Source organism: Haliotis rufescens, unplaced genomic scaffold, assembly GCF_023055435.1.
Source record: "Haliotis rufescens isolate VD_foot unplaced genomic scaffold, xgHalRufe1.0.p SCAF_28, whole genome shotgun sequence".
NCBI classification, from domain to species: Eukaryota; Metazoa; Mollusca; class Gastropoda; order Lepetellida; family Haliotidae; genus Haliotis; species Haliotis rufescens.
In genome coordinates this window covers 6,469,720-6,484,881 of record NW_025963979.1, presented here as the reverse complement: position 1 = coordinate 6,484,881, position 15,162 = coordinate 6,469,720, and the positions used below count along the sequence as shown (strand labels likewise).

At 50.9% G+C, this 15,162-nt stretch overlaps 1 protein-coding gene across 2 annotated transcripts in view; it reads left to right on the top strand.

Annotated features, from left to right (window-relative positions):
• LOC124139300 (cadherin-23-like) overlaps positions 1–15,162 on the top strand; it is a 72,981-nt gene that overhangs the window by 7,730 nt on the left and 50,089 nt on the right. The gene's annotated exons all lie outside the window — the stretch shown is intronic.

The following is a 15,162-nucleotide window of genomic DNA, read 5'->3' as shown; positions in this document are numbered from 1 at the left end:
ATCCTCACTCAACTCTTGCGTGTGGCCTGAGAGTAAGTGTGGAAGGCTTGACTCTCACTCGAGTCTTGCCTGTGGCCCAAGAGTAAGTGTGGAGGGCTTGATTCTCACTCGACTCTTGCGTGTGGCCCAAGAGTAAGTGTGGAGGGCTTGATCCTCACTCGACTCTTGCGTATGGCCCAAGAGTAAGTGTGGAGGGCTTGATTCTCACTCGACTCTTGCGTGTGGCCCAAGAGTAAGTGTGGTGGGCTTGATTCTCACTCTACTCTTGCGTGTGGCCCAATAGTAAGTGTGGTTGGCTTGATCCTCACTCGACTCTTGCGTGTGGCCCAAGAGTAAGTGTAAAGGGCTTGATTCTCACTCGACTCTTGCGTGTGTGTGGCCCAAGAGTAAATGTGGTTGGCTTGATCCTCACTCGACGCTTACCTTTGGCCCAAGAGTAAGTGTAAAGGGCTTGATTCTCACTCGACTCTTGCGTGTGGCCCAAGAGTAAGTGTAAAGGGCTTGATTCTCACTCGACTCTTGCGTGTGGCCCAAGAGTAAGTGTGGTGGGCTTGATCCTCACTCGACTCTTGCGTGTGACCCAAGAGTAAGTGTGGAGGGCTTGATTCTCATTCGACTCTTGCGTGTGGCCCAAGAGTAAGTGTGGTTGGCTTGATCCTCACTCGACGCTTACCTTTGGCCCAAGAGTAAGTGTAAAGGGCTTGATTCTCATTCGACTCTTGCGTGTGGCCCAAGAGTAAGTGTGGTTCGCTTAATCCTCACTCGACTCTTGCGTGTGGCCCAAGAGTAAGTGTGGTGGGCGTGATTCTCACTCGACTCTTGCTTGTGGCCCAAGAGTAAGTGTGGAAGGCTTGATCCTCACTCAACTCTTGCGTGTGGCCTAAGAGTAAGTGTGGAAGGCTTGACTCTCACTCGAGTCTTGCCTGTGGCCCAAGAGTAAGTGTGGAGGGCTTGATTCTCACTCGACTTTTGCGTATGGCCCAAGAGTAAGTGTGGAAGGCTTGATTCTCACTTGACTCTTGCGTGTGGCCCAAGAGTAAGTGTGGTGGGCTTGATTCTCACTCGACTCTTGCCAGTGGCCCAAGAGTAAGTGTGGTAGGCTTGATTCTCACTCGACTCTTGCGTGTGGCCCAAGAGTAAGTGTGGTGGGCTTGATTCCCACTCGACTCTTGCGTGTGGCCCAAGAGTAAGTGTGGAGGGCTTGATTCTCACTCGACTCTTGCCAGTGGCCCAAGAGTAAGTGTGGTGGGCTTGATTCTCACTCGACTCTTGCCAGTGGCCCAAGAGTAAGTGTGGTAGGCTTGATTCTCACTCGACTCTTGCGTGTGGCCCAAGAGTAAGTGTGGAGGGCTTGATTCTCACTCGACTCTTGCGTGTGGCCCAAGAGTAAGTGTGGTGGGCTTGATTCTCACTCGACTCTTGCGTGTGGCCCAAGAGTAAGTGTGGTTGGCTTGATCCTCACTCGAATCCTGCGTGTGGCCCAAGAGTAAGTGTGGAGGGCTTGATCCTCACTCGACGCTTACCTTTGGCCCAAGAGTAAGTGTAAAGGGCTTGATTCTCACTCGACTCTTGCGTGTGGCCCAAGAGTAAGTGTGGTTGGCTTCATCCTCACTCGACGCTTACTTTTGGCCCAAGAGTAAGTGTAAAGGGCTTGATTCTCACTCGACTCTTGCGTGTGGCCCAAGAGTAAGTGTGGTTGGCTTCATCCTCACTCGACGCTTACCTTTGGCCCAAGAGTAAGTGTAAAGGGCTTGATTCTCACTCGACTCTTGCGTGTGGCCCAAGAGTAAGTGTGGTTGGCTTGATCCTCACTCGACTCTTGCGTGTGGCCCAAGAGTAAGTGTAAAGGGCTTGATTCTCACTCGACTCTTGCGTGTGTGTGGCCCAAGAGTAAATGTGGTTGGCTTGATCCTCACTCGACGCTTACCTTTGGCCCAAGAGTAAGTGTAAAGGGCTTGATTCTCATTCGACTCTTGCGTGTGGCCCAAGAGTAAGTGTAAAGGGCTTGATTCTCACTCGACTCTTGCGTGTGGCCCAAGAGTAAGTGTGGTGGGCTTGATCCTCACTCGACTCTTGCGTGTGACCCAAGAGTAAGTGTGGAGGGCTTGATTCTCATTCGACTCTTGCGTGTGGCCCAAGAGTAAGTGTGGTTGGCTTGATCCTCACTCGACGCTTACCTTTGGCCCAAGAGTAAGTGTAAAGGGCTTGATTCTCATTCGACTCTTGCGTGTGGCCCAAGAGTAAGTGTGGTTCGCACAATCCTCACTCGACTCTTGCGTGTGGCCCAAGAGTAAGTGTAAAGGGCTTGATTCTCACTCGACTCTTGCTTGTGGCCCAAGAGTAAGTGTGGAAGGCTTGATCCTCACTCAACTCTTGCGTGTGGCCTAAGAGTAAGTGTGGAAGGCTTGACTCTCACTCGAGTCTTGCCTGTGGCCCAAGAGTAAGTGTGGAGGGCTTGATTCTCACTCGACTTTTGCGTATGGCCCAAGAGTAAGTGTGGAAGGCTTGATTCTCACTTGACTCTTGCGTGTGGCCCAAGAGTAAGTGTGGTGGGCTTGATTCTCACTCGACTCTTGCCAGTGGCCCAAGAGTAAGTGTGGTAGGCTTGATTCTCACTCGACTCTTGCGTGTGGCCCAAGAGTAAGTGTGGTGGGCTTGATTCTCACTCGACTCTTGCCAGTGGCCCAAGAGTAAGTGTGGTAGGCTTGATTCTCACTCGACTCTTGCGTGTGGCCCAAGAGTAAGTGTGGTTAGCTTAATCCTCACTCGACGCTTACCTTTGGCCCAAGAGTAAGTGTAAAGGGCTTGATTCTCACTCGACTCTTGCGTGTGGCCCAAGAGTAAGTGTGGTTGGCTTCATCCTCACTCGACGCTTACCTTTGGCCCAAGAGTAAGTGTAAAGGGCTTGATTCTCACTCGACTCTTGCGTGTGGCCCAAGAGTAAGTGTGGTTAGCTTCATCCTCACTCGACGCTTACTTTTGGCCCAAGAGTAAGTGTAAAGGGCTTGATTCTCACTCGACTCTTGCGTGTGGCCCAAGAGTAAGTGTGGTTGGCTTCATCCTCACTCGACGCTTACTTTTGGCCCAAGAGTAAGTGTAAAGGGCTTGATTCTCATTCGACTCTTGCGTGTGGCCCAAGAGTAAGTGTGGTTGGCTTGATCCTCACTCGACGCTTCCCTTACGCCCAAGAGTAAGTGTAAAGGGCTTGATTCTCCTTCGACTCTTGCGTGTGGCCCAAGAGTAAGTGTGGTTCGCTTAATCCTCACTCGACTCTTGCGTGTGGCCCAAGAGTAAGTGTGGTGGGCGTGATTCTCACTCGACTCTTGCCAGTGGCCCAAGAGTAAGTGTGGAGGGCTTGATCCTCACTCAACTCTTGCGTGTGGCCTAAGAGTAAGTGTGGAAGGCTTGACTCTCACTCGAGTCTTGCCTGTGGCCCAAGAGTAAGTGTGGAGGGCTTGATTCTCACTCGACTCTTGCGTGTGGCCCAAGAGTAAGTGTGGAGGGCTTGATCCTCACTCGACTCTTGCGTATGGCCCAAGAGTAAGTGTGGAGGGCTTGATTCTCACTCGACTCTTGCGTGTGGCCCAAGAGTAAGTGTGGTGGGCTTGATTCTCACTCTACTCTTGCGTGTGGCCCAATAGTAAGTGTGGTTGGCTTGATCCTCACTCGACTCTTGCGTGTGGCCCAAGAGTAAGTGTAAAGGGCTTGATTCTCACTCGACTCTTGCGTGTGTGTGGCCCAAGAGTAAATGTGGTTGGCTTGATCCTCACTCGACGCTTACCTTTGGCCCAAGAGTAAGTGTAAAGGGCTTGATTCTCACTCGACTCTTGCGTGTGGCCCAAGAGTAAGTGTGGTGGGCTTGATTCTCACTCGACTCTTGCGTGTGGCCCAAGGGTAAGTGTGGAGGGCTTGATCCTCACTCGACTCTTGCGTGTGGCCCAAGAGTAAGTGTGGTGGGCTTGATTCTCACTCGACTCTTGCGTGTGGCCCAAGAGTAAGTGTGGTTGGCTTGATCCTCACTCGACGCTTGCCTTTGGCCCAAGAGTAAGTGTAAAGGGCTTGATTCTCATTCTACTCTTGCGTGTGGCCCAAGAGTAAGTGTGGTTCGCTTAATCCTCACTCGACTCTTGCGTGTGGCCCAAGAGTAAGTGTGGTGGGCGTGATTCTCACTCGACTCTTGCTTGTGGCCCAAAAGTAAGTGTGGTGGGCTTGATTCTCACTCGACTCTTGCGTGTGGCCCAAGAGTAAGTGTGGTGGGCTTGATCCTTACTCGACGCTTACCTTTGGCCCAAGAGTAAGTGTGGAGGGCTTGATTCTCACTCGACTCTTGCGTGTGGCCCAAGAGTAAGTGTGGTGGGCTTGATCCTCACTCGACTTTTGCGTATGGCCCAAGAGTAAGTGTGGAGGGCTTGATTCTCACTCGACTCTTGCGTGTGGCCCAAGAGTAAGTGCGGAGGGCTTGATTCTCACTCGACTCTTGCCAGTGGCCCAAGAGTAAGTGTGGTGGGCGTGATTCTCAGTGGACTCTTGCCAGTGGCCTAAAAGTAAGTGTGGAAGGCTTGATTCTCACTCGAGTCTTGCGTGTGGCCCAAGAGTATGTGTGGAGGGCTTGATTCTCACTCGACTCTTGCGTGTGGTCCAAGAGTAAGTGTGGAGGGCTTGATCCTCACTCGACTCTTGCGTATGGCCCAAGAGTAAGTGTGGTTCGCTTGATTCTCCCTCGACTCTTGCGTGTGGCCCAAGAGTAAGTGTGGAGGGCTTGATTCTCACTCGACTTTTGCCTGTGGCCCAAAAGTAAGTGTGGTGGGCTTGATTCTCACTCGACTCTTGCGTGTGGTCCAAAAGTAAGTGTGGTGGGCTTGATCCTCACTCGACTCTTGCGTGTGGCCCAAGAGTTAGTGTAAAGGGCTTGATTCTCACTCGACTCTTGCGTGTGGCCCAAGAGTAAGTGTGGTTCGCTTAATTCTCCCTCGACTCTTGCGTGTGGCCCAAGAGTAAGTGTTGAGGGCTTGATTCTCACTCGACCTTTGCATGTGGCCCAAAAGTAAGTGTGGAGGGCTTAATTCTCACTCGACTCTTGCGTGTGGCCCAAGAGTAAGTGTGGTTGGCTTGATTCTCACTCGACTCTTGCGTGTGTGTGGCCCAAGAGTAAATGTGGAGGGCTTGATTCTCACTCGACTCTTGCGTGTGGCCCAAGAGTAAGTGTGGTGGGCTTGATCCTCACTCGACTCTTGCCAGTGGCCCAAGAGTAAGTGTGGAGGGCTTGATTCTCACTCGACTCTTGCGTGTGGCCCAAGAGTAAGTGTGGTGGGCTTGATCCTCACTCGACTTTTGCGTATGGCCCAAGAGTAAGTGTGGAGGGCTTGATTCTCACTCTACTCTTGCGTGTGGCCCAAGAGTAAGTGCGGAGGGCTTGATTCTCACTCGACTCTTGCCAGTGGCCCAAGAGTAAGTGTGGAGGGCTTGATTCTCACTCGACTCTTGCGTGTGGCCCAAGAGTAAGTGTGGTGGGCTTGATTCTCACTCGACTCTTGCGTGTGTGTGGCCCAAGAGTAAATGTGGAGGGCTTGATTCTCACTCGACTCTTGCGTGTGGCCCAAAAGTAAGTGTGGTGGGCTTGATCCTCACTCGACTCTTGCCAGTGGCCCAAGAGTAAGTGTGGTGGGCGTGATTCTCAGTGGACTCTTGCGTGTGGCCCAAGAGTAAGTGTGGTTGGCTTGATTCTCACTCGACTCTTGCGTGTGTGTGGCCCAAGAGTAAATGTGGAGGGCTTGATTCTCATTCGACTCTTGCGTGTGGCCCAAGAGTAAATGTGGAGGGCTTGATTCTCATTCGACTCTTGCGTGTGGCCCAAGAGTAAGTGTGGTGGGCTTGATCCTCACTCGACGCTTACCTTTGGCCCAAGAGTAAGTGTAAAGGGCTTGATTCTCCTTCTACTCTTGCGTGTGGCCCAAGAGTAAGTGTGGTTCGCTTAATCCTCACTCGACTCTTGCGTGTGGCCCAAAAGTAAGTGTGGTGGGCTTGATTCTCACTCGACTCTTGCGTGTGGCCCAAGAGTAAGTGTGGTTCGCTTAATCCTCACTCGACTCTTGCGTGTGGCCCAAGAGTAAGTGTGGAGGGCTTGATCCTCACTCGACTCTTGCGTGTGGCCCAAGAGTAAGTGTGGTTGGCTTCATCCTCACTCGACGCTTACCTTTGGCCCAAGAGTAAGTGTAAAGGGCTTGATTCTCACTCGACTCTTGCGTGTGGCCCAAGAGTAAGTGTGGTTGGCTTCATCCTCACTCGACGCTTACTTTTGGCCCAAGAGTAAGTGTAAAGGGCTTGATTCTCACTCGACTCTTGCGTGTGGCCCAAGAGTAAGTGTGGTTGGCTTCATCCTCACTCGACGCTTACCTTTGGCCCAAGAGTAAGTGTAAAGGGCTTGATTCTCACTCGACTCTTGCGTGTGGCCCAAGAGTAAGTGTGGTTGGCTTGATCCTCACTCGACTCTTGCGTGTGGCCCAAGAGTAAGTGTAAAGGGCTTGATTCTCACTCGACTCTTGCGTGTGTGTGGCCCAAGAGTAAATGTGGTTGGCTTGTTCCTCACTCGACGCTTACCTTTGGCCCAAGAGTAAGTGTAAAGGGCTTGATTCTCATTCGACTCTTGCGTGTGACCCAAGAGTAAGTGTGGAGGGCTTGATTCTCATTCGACTCTTGCGTGTGGCCCAAGAGTAAGTGTGGTTGGCTTGATCCTCACTCGACGCTTACCTTTGGCCCAAGAGTAAGTGTAAAGGGCTTGATTCTCATTCGACTCTTGCGTGTGGCCCAAGAGTAAGTGTGGTTCGCACAATCCTCACTCGACTCTTGCGTGTGGCCCAAGAGTAAGTGTGGTGGGCTTGATTCTCACTCGACTCTTGCTTGTGGCCCAAGAGTAAGTGTGGAAGGCTTGATCCTCACTCAACTCTTGCGTGTGGCCTAAGAGTAAGTGTGGAAGGCTTGACTCTCACTCGAGTCTTGCCTGTGGCCCAAGAGTAAGTGTGGAGGGCTTGATTCTCACTCGACTTTTGCGTATGGCCCAAGAGTAAGTGTGGAAGGCTTGATTCTCACTTGACTCTTGCGTGTGGCCCAAGAGTAAGTGTGGTGGTCTTGATTCTCACTCGACTCTTGCCAGTGGCCCAAGAGTAAGTGTGGTAGGCTTGATTCTCACTCGACTCTTGCGTGTGGCCCAAGAGTAAGTGTGGTGGGCTTGATTCTCACTCGACTCTTGCCAGTGGCCCAAGAGTAAGTGTGGTAGGCTTGATTCTCACTCGACTCTTGCGTGTGGCCCAAGAGTAAGTGTGGTTAGCTTCATCCTCACTCGACGCTTACCTTTGGCCCAAGAGTAAGTGTAAAGGGCTTGATTCTCACTCGACTCTTGCGTGTGGCCCAAGAGTAAGTGTGGTTGGCTTCATCCTCACTCGACGCTTACCTTTGGCCCAAGAGTAAGTGTAAAGGGCTTGATTCTCACTCGACTCTTGCGTGTGGCCCAAGAGTAAGTGTGGTTAGCTTCATCCTCACTCGACGCTTACTTTTGGCCCAAGAGTAAGTGTAAAGGGCTTGATTCTCACTCGACTCTTGCGTGTGGCCCAAGAGTAAGTGTGGTTGGCTTCATCCTCACTCGACGCTTACTTTTGGCCCAAGAGTAAGTGTAAAGGGCTTGATTCTCATTCGACTCTTGCGTGTGGCCCAAGAGTAAGTGTGGTTGGCTTGATCCTCACTCGACGCTTCCCTTTCGCCCAAGAGTAAGTGTAAAGGGCTTGATTCTCCTTCGACTCTTGCGTGTGGCCCAAGAGTAAGTGTGGTTGGCTTAATCCTCACTCGACTCTTGCGTGTGGCCCAAGAGTAAGTGTGGTGGGCGTGATTCTCACTCGACTCTTGCCAGTGGCCCAAGAGTAAGTGTGGAGGGCTTGATCCTCACTCAACTCTTGCGTGTGGCCTAAGAGTAAGTGTGGAAGGCTTGACTCTCACTCGAGTCTTGCCTGTGGCCCAAGAGTAAGTGTGGAGGGCTTGATTCTCACTCGACTCTTGCGTGTGGCCCAAGAGTAAGTGTGGAGGGCTTGATCCTCACTCGACTCTTGCGTATGGCCCAAGAGTAAGTGTGGAGGGCTTGATTCTCACTCGACTCTTGCGTGTGGCCCAAGAGTAAGTGTGGTGGGCTTGATTCTCACTCTACTCTTGCGTGTGGCCCAATAGTAAGTGTGGTTGGCTTGATCCTCACTCGACTCTTGCGTGTGGCCCAAGAGTAAGTGTAAAGGGCTTGATTCTCACTCGACTCTTGCGTGTGTGTGGCCCAAGAGTAAATGTGGTTGGCTTGATCCTCACTCGACGCTTACCTTTGGCCCAAGAGTAAGTGTAAAGGGCTTGATTCTCACTCGACTCTTGCGTGTGGCCCAAGAGTAAGTGTAAAGGGCTTGATTCTCACTCGACTCTTGCGTGTGGCCCAAGGGTAAGTGTGGAGGGCTTGATCCTCACTCGACTCTTGCGTGTGGCCCAAGAGTAAGTGTGGTGGGCTTGATTCTCACTCGACTCTTGCGTGTGGCCCAAGAGTAAGTGTGGTTGGCTTGATCCTCACTCGACGCTTGCCTTTGGCCCAAGAGTAAGTGTAAAGGGCTTGATTCTCATTCTACTCTTGCGTGTGGCCCAAGAGTAAGTGTGGTTCGCTTAATCCTCACTCGACTCTTGCGTGTGGCCCAAGAGTAAGTGTGGTGGGCGTGATTCTCACTCGACTCTTGCTTGTGGCCCAAAAGTAAGTGTGGTGGGCTTGATTCTCACTCGACTCTTGCGTGTGGCCCAAGAGTAAGTGTGGTGGGCTTGATCCTTACTCGACGCTTACCTTTGGCCCAAGAGTAAGTGTGGAGGGCTTGATTCTCACTCGACTCTTGCGTGTGGCCCAAGAGTAAGTGTGGTGGGCTTGATCCTCACTCGACTTTTGCGTATGGCCCAAGAGTAAGTGTGGAGGGCTTGATTCTCACTCGACTCTTGCGTGTGGCCCAAGAGTAAGTGCGGAGGGCTTGATTCTCACTCGACTCTTGCCAGTGGCCCAAGAGTAAGTGTGGTGGGCGTGATTCTCAGTGGACTCTTGCCAGTGGCCTAAAAGTAAGTGTGGAAGGCTTGATTCTCACTCGAGTCTTGCGTGTGGCCCAAGAGTATGTGTGGAGGGCTTGATTCTCACTCGACTCTTGCGTGTGGTCCAAGAGTAAGTGTGGAGGGCTTGATCCTCACTCGACTCTTGCGTATGGCCCAAGAGTAAGTGTGGTTCGCTTGATTCTCCCTCGACTCATGCGTGTGGCCCAAGAGTAAGTGTGGAGGGCTTGATTCTCACTCGACTTTTGCCTGTGGCCCAAAAGTAAGTGTGGTGGGCTTGATTCTCACTCGACTCTTGCGTGTGGTCCAAAAGTAAGTGTGGTGGGCTTGATCCTCACTCGACTCTTGCGTGTGGCCCAAGAGTTAGTGTAAAGGGCTTGATTCTCACTCGACTCTTGCGTGTGGCCCAAGAGTAAGTGTGGTTCGCTTAATTCTCCCTCGACTCTTGCGTGTGGCCCAAGAGTAAGTGTTGAGGGCTTGATTCTCACTCGACCTTTGCATGTGGCCCAAAAGTAAGTGTGGAGGGCTTAATTCTCACTCGACTCTTGCGTGTGGCCCAAGAGTAAGTGTGGTTGGCTTGATTCTCACTCGACTCTTGCGTGTGTGTGGCCCAAGAGTAAATGTGGAGGGCTTGATTCTCACTCGACTCTTGCGTGTGGCCCAAGAGTAAGTGTGGTGGGCTTGATCCTCACTCGACTCTTGCGTGTGGCCCAAGAGTAAGTGTGGAGGGCTTGATTCTCACTCGACTCTTGCGTGTGGCCCAAGAGTAAGTGTGGTGGGCTTGATCCTCACTCGACTTTTGCGTATGGCCCAAGAGTAAGTGTGGAGGGCTTGATTCTCACTCTACTCTTGCGTGTGGCCCAAGAGTAAGTGCGGAGGGCTTGATTCTCACTCGACTCTTGCCAGTGGCCCAAGAGTAAGTGTGGTGGGCGTGATTCTCAGTGGACTCTTGCCAGTGGCCTAAAAGTAAGTGTGGAAGGCTTGATTCTCACTCGAGTCTTGCGTGTGGCCCAAGAGTATGTGTGGAGGGCTTGATTCTCACTCGACTCTTGCGTGTGGTCCAAGAGTAAGTGTGGAGGGCTTGATCCTCACTCGACTCTTGCGTATGGCCCAAGAGTAAGTGTGGTTCGCTTGATTCTCCCTCGACTCTTGCGTGTGGTCCAAAAGTAAGTGTGGTGGGCTTGATCCTCACTCGACTCTTGCGTGTGGCCCAAGAGTTAGTGTAAAGGGCTTGATTCTCACTCGACTCTTGCCTGTGGCCCAAGAGTAAGTGTGGTTCGCTTAATTCTCCCTCGACTCTTGCGTGTGGCCCAAGTGTAAGTGTTGAGGGCTTGATTCTCACTCGACCTTTGCATGTGGCCCAAAAGTAAGTGTGGAGGGCTTGATTCTCACTCGACTCTTGCGTGTGGCCCAAGAGTAAGTGTGGTTGGCTTGATTCTCACTCGACTCTTGCGTGTGTGTGGCCCAAGAGTAAATGTGGAGGGCTTGATTCTCACTCGACTCTTGCGTGTGGCCCAAAAGTAAGTGTGGTTGGCTTGATCCTCACTCGACTCTTGCCAGTGGCCCAAGAGTAAGTGTGGTGGGCGTGATTCTCAGTGGACTCTTGCGTGTGGCCCAAGAGTAAGTGTGGTTGGCTTGATTCTCACTCGACTCTTGCGTGTGTGTGGCCCAAGAGTAAATGTGGAGGGCTTGATTCTCATTCGACCCTTGCGTGTGGCCCAAGAGTAAATGTGGAGGGCTTGATTCTCATTCGACTCTTGCGTGTGGCCCAAGAGTAAGTGTGGTGGGCTTGATCCTCACTCGACGCTTACCTTTGGCCCAAGAGTAAGTGTAAAGGGCTTGATTCTCCTTCTACTCTTGCGTGTGGCCCAAGAGTAAGTGTGGTTCGCTTAATCCTCACTCGACTCTTGCGTGTGGCCCAAAAGTAAGTGTGGTGGGCTTGATTCTCACTCGACTCTTGCGTGTGGCCCAAGAGTAAGTGTGGTTCGCTTAATCCTCACTCGACTCTTGCGTGTGGCCCAAGAGTAAGTGTGGAGGGCTTGATCCTCACTCGACTCTTGCGTATGGCCCAAGAGTAAGTGTGGAGGGCTTGATTCTCACTCGACTCTTGCGTGTGGCCCAAGAGTAAGTGTGGTGGGCTTGATCCTCACTCGACTCTTGCCAGTGGCCCAAGAGTAAGTGTGGTGGGCGTGATTCTCAGTGGACTCTTTCCAGTGGCCTAAAAGTAAGTGTGGAAGGCTTGATTCTCACTCGAGTCTTGCGTGTGGCCCAAGAGTATGTGTGGAGGGCTTGATTCTCACTCGACTCTTGCGTGTGGTCCAAGAGTAAGTGTGGAGGGCTTGATCCTCACTCGACTCTTGCGTATGGCCCAAGAGTAAGTGTGGTTCGCTTGATTCTCCCTCGACTCTTGCGTGTGGCCCAAGAGTAAGTGTGGAGGGCTTGATTCTCACTCGACTTTTGCCTGTGGCCCAAAAGTAAGTGTGGTGGGCTTGATTCTCACTCGACTCTTGCGTGTGGTCCAAAAGTAAGTGTGGTTGGGCTTGATTCTCACTCGACTCTTGCGTGTGGTCCAAAAGTAAGTGTGGAGGGCTTGATTCTCACTCGACTTTTGCCTGTGGCCCAAAAGTAAGTGTGGTGGGCTTGATTCTCACTCGACTCTTGCGTGTGGTCCAAAAGTAAGTGTGGAGGGCTTGATTCTCACTCGACTTTTGCCTGTGGCCCAAAAGTAAGTGTGGTGGGCTTGATTCTCACTCGACTCTTGCGTGTGGTCCAAAAGTAAGTGTGGAGGGCTTGATTCTCACTCGACTTTTGCCTGTGGCCCAAAAGTAAGTGTGGAGGGCTGGATTCTCACTCGGCTTTTGCCTGTGGCCCAAAAGTAAGTGTGGAGGGCTTGATCCTCAATCGACTTTTGCCTGTGGCCCAAAAGTAAGTGTGGTGGGCTTGATTCTCACTCGACTCTTGCGTGTGGTCCAAAAGTAAGTGTGGAGGGCTTGATTCTCACTCGACTCTTGCGTGTGGCCCAAGAGTAAGTGTGGTGGGCTTGATTCTCACTCGACTCTTGCGTGTGGCCCAAGAGTAAGTGTGGTTGGCTTGATTCTCACTCGACTCTTGCTTGTGGCCCAAGAGTAAGTGTGGTTGGCTTGATCCTCACTCGACTCTTGCGTGTGGCCAAAGATGAAGTGTGGTTCGCTTGATTCTCACTCAACTCTTGCGTGTGGCCCAAGAGTAAGTGTGGAGGGCTTGATTCTCACTCGACTCTTGCGTGTGGCCCAAGAGTAAGTGTGGTTGGCTTGATCCTCACTCGACTCTTGCGTGTGGCCCAAGAGTAAGTGTGGTTCGCTTAATTCTCCCTCGACTCTTGCGTGTGGCCCAAGAGTAAGTGTGGAGGGCTTGATTCTCACTCGACTCTTGCGTGTGGCCCAAGAGTAAGTGTGGTTGGCTTGATTCTCACTCGACTCTTGCGTGTGTGTGGCCCAAGAGTAAATGTGGAGGGCTTGATTCTCACTCGACTCTTGCGTGTGGCCCAAGAGTAAGTGCGGAGGGCTTGATTCTCACTCGACTCTTGCGTGTGGCCCAAAAGTAAGTGTGGTGGGCTTGATCCTCACTCGACTCTTGCGTATGGCCCAAGAGTAAGTGTGGAGGGCTTGATTCTCACTCGACTCTTGCGTGTGGCCCAAGAGTAAGTGTGGAGGGCTTGATCCTCACTCGACTCTTGCGTATGGCCCAAGAGTAAGTGTGGTGGGCGTGATTCTCACTCGACTCTTGCGTGTGGCCCAAGAGTAAGTGTGGAGGGCTTGATTCTCACTCGACTCTTGCGTGTGGCCCAAGAGTAAGTGTAAAGGGCTTGATTCTCACTCGACTCTTGCCAGTGGCCCAAGAGTAAGTGTGGTTGGCTTGATTCTCACTCGAGTCTTGCCTGTGGCCCAAGAGTATGTGTGGAGGGCTTGATTCTCACTCGACTCTTGCGTGAGGCCCAAGAGTAAGTGTGGAGGGCTTGATTCTCACTCGACTCTTGCGTGTGGCCCAAGAGTAAGTGTGGAGGGCTTGATTCTCACTCGACTCTTGCGTGAGGCCCAAGAGTATGTGTGGAGGGCTTGATTCTCACTCGACTCTTGCGTGTGGGCCCAAGAGTAAGTGTGGTTGGCTTGATTCTCACTCGACTCTTGCGTGTGTGTGGCCCAAGAGTAAATGTGGAGGGCTTGATCCTTACTCGACTCTTGCGTGTGGCCCAAGAGTAAGTGTGGAGGGCTTGATTCTCAGGGGACTCTTGCGTGTGGCCCAAGAGTAAGTGTGGTTGGCTTGATTCTCACTCGACTCTTGCGTGTGGCCCAAGAGTAAGTGTGGAGGGCTTGATCCTCACTTGACTCTTGCGTGTGGCCCAAGAGTAAGTGTGGTTGGCTTGATTCTCACTCGACTCTTGCGTGTGGCCCAAGAGTAAGTGTGGAGGGCTTGATTCTCAGTGGACTCTTGCGTGTGGCCCAAGAGTAAGTGTGGAGGGCGTGATTCTCAGTGGACTCTTGCGTGTGGCCCAAGAGTAAGTGTGGTGGGCTTGATTCTCACTCGACTCTTGCGTGTGGCCCAAGAGTAAGTGTGGAGGGCTTGATCCTCACTCGACTCTTGCGTGTGGCCCAAGAGTAAGTGTTGTTGGCTTGATTCTCACTCGACTCTTGCGCCAAAGTATCATTATAATTTATTAGTTACGTCGCTAACATCTGCAACAAGTAACACAGAAAGCATACTGTCGCCATTTATATACATTAACATCAAGTTTATCAATATGAGATGAGAAGAAATGATATCTGTTAGACAAAAGATTCACAGCATAAAATAACACGACACTCGTCACCATAGCAATGTCGTTAACATAATTGCTACACTCTTTCGCTGCAACACTGCCGTGGTTGTTTCAAGAGCGGATGGAGATGCATTACGTTATATTAAACGTACATTTGTAGACGTGTATGAATTTCATGACATGGCGAGAAATCCTGTCGTTGTATCTCTCGCCAACTATTTTGTTCATATTTTGACAGACGTCTACATAGCTGGCTCGCTAAGCTGATTTAGTTGTAAATGAAACATTATTAGTATTATCTTTGATATATTTGTCTAAATAATACTTTTAGCAGTATATAAAAAGTTATATGAGCGCTAATATTGACAATCGGGTTGGTAATGATATGATCTATATTTATTGAGTTTCAATCATTACGAGGGCTGGTCAAAAGGTTCTAAGCCTGACTAACTTTCAAATTTGGGCCATAAAACGAATGAGTGAATGAGTGAGTGAGTGAGTGAGTGAGTATGGTTTTACGCCGCTTTTAGCAAAAATCCAGCAATATCACGACGGGGGCACCAGAAATGTGCTTCACATATTGTTCTCATGTTGGGAAACGAACCCGGGCCTTCGGCGTGACGAGCGAATGCTTTAACCACTAGGCTTCCCCGCCGCCTCCATAACAAAGTGAACTAGTGTACATTGTTTGAGTAGTTCATTGCAAGTGTATTTGGTCTGTTGAGGCCGTTTGTATATTACTGACAGCCAGTTGAACGTGATAGGGAAACACAGAAATGGAACCGAACGAGTACCGATTAGTCATCACGTTTTTGACATCACAGAAAAGTACTCCCAGAGAAATTTATGACTGCATGTCACAAGTGTATAGGCCCTAGCTATTCCACTGTTGCCACAATGTTGGTTCGAAGAACTTCCTCACCCTCCACACTCACCAGACCTGGCACCAATTGAATTCCACCTGTTTTCTAAACTGAAAGAATATCCTTTGTAGAAAGCGCTATGACCACAACGATGACCTCAAAGCTGCCGTGAATTTTTGTTTTAGGGTGGCTTCAGAAAACTTCTTCCTGACTGAAATTGAAAAGCTTCACTATCGATATGGGAAGTGTACTGAAAGCAGGGAGATTATATTGGAAAATACAATTAAAAACATTTTCACAATTTTTGGTTTTGTTTGTTAGGACCAGCCCTCGTATTACAGAGCCTTCCTAATAACTGCCAGGACAATACACACACCAAGTCACATTATATCCGGGCCTCAG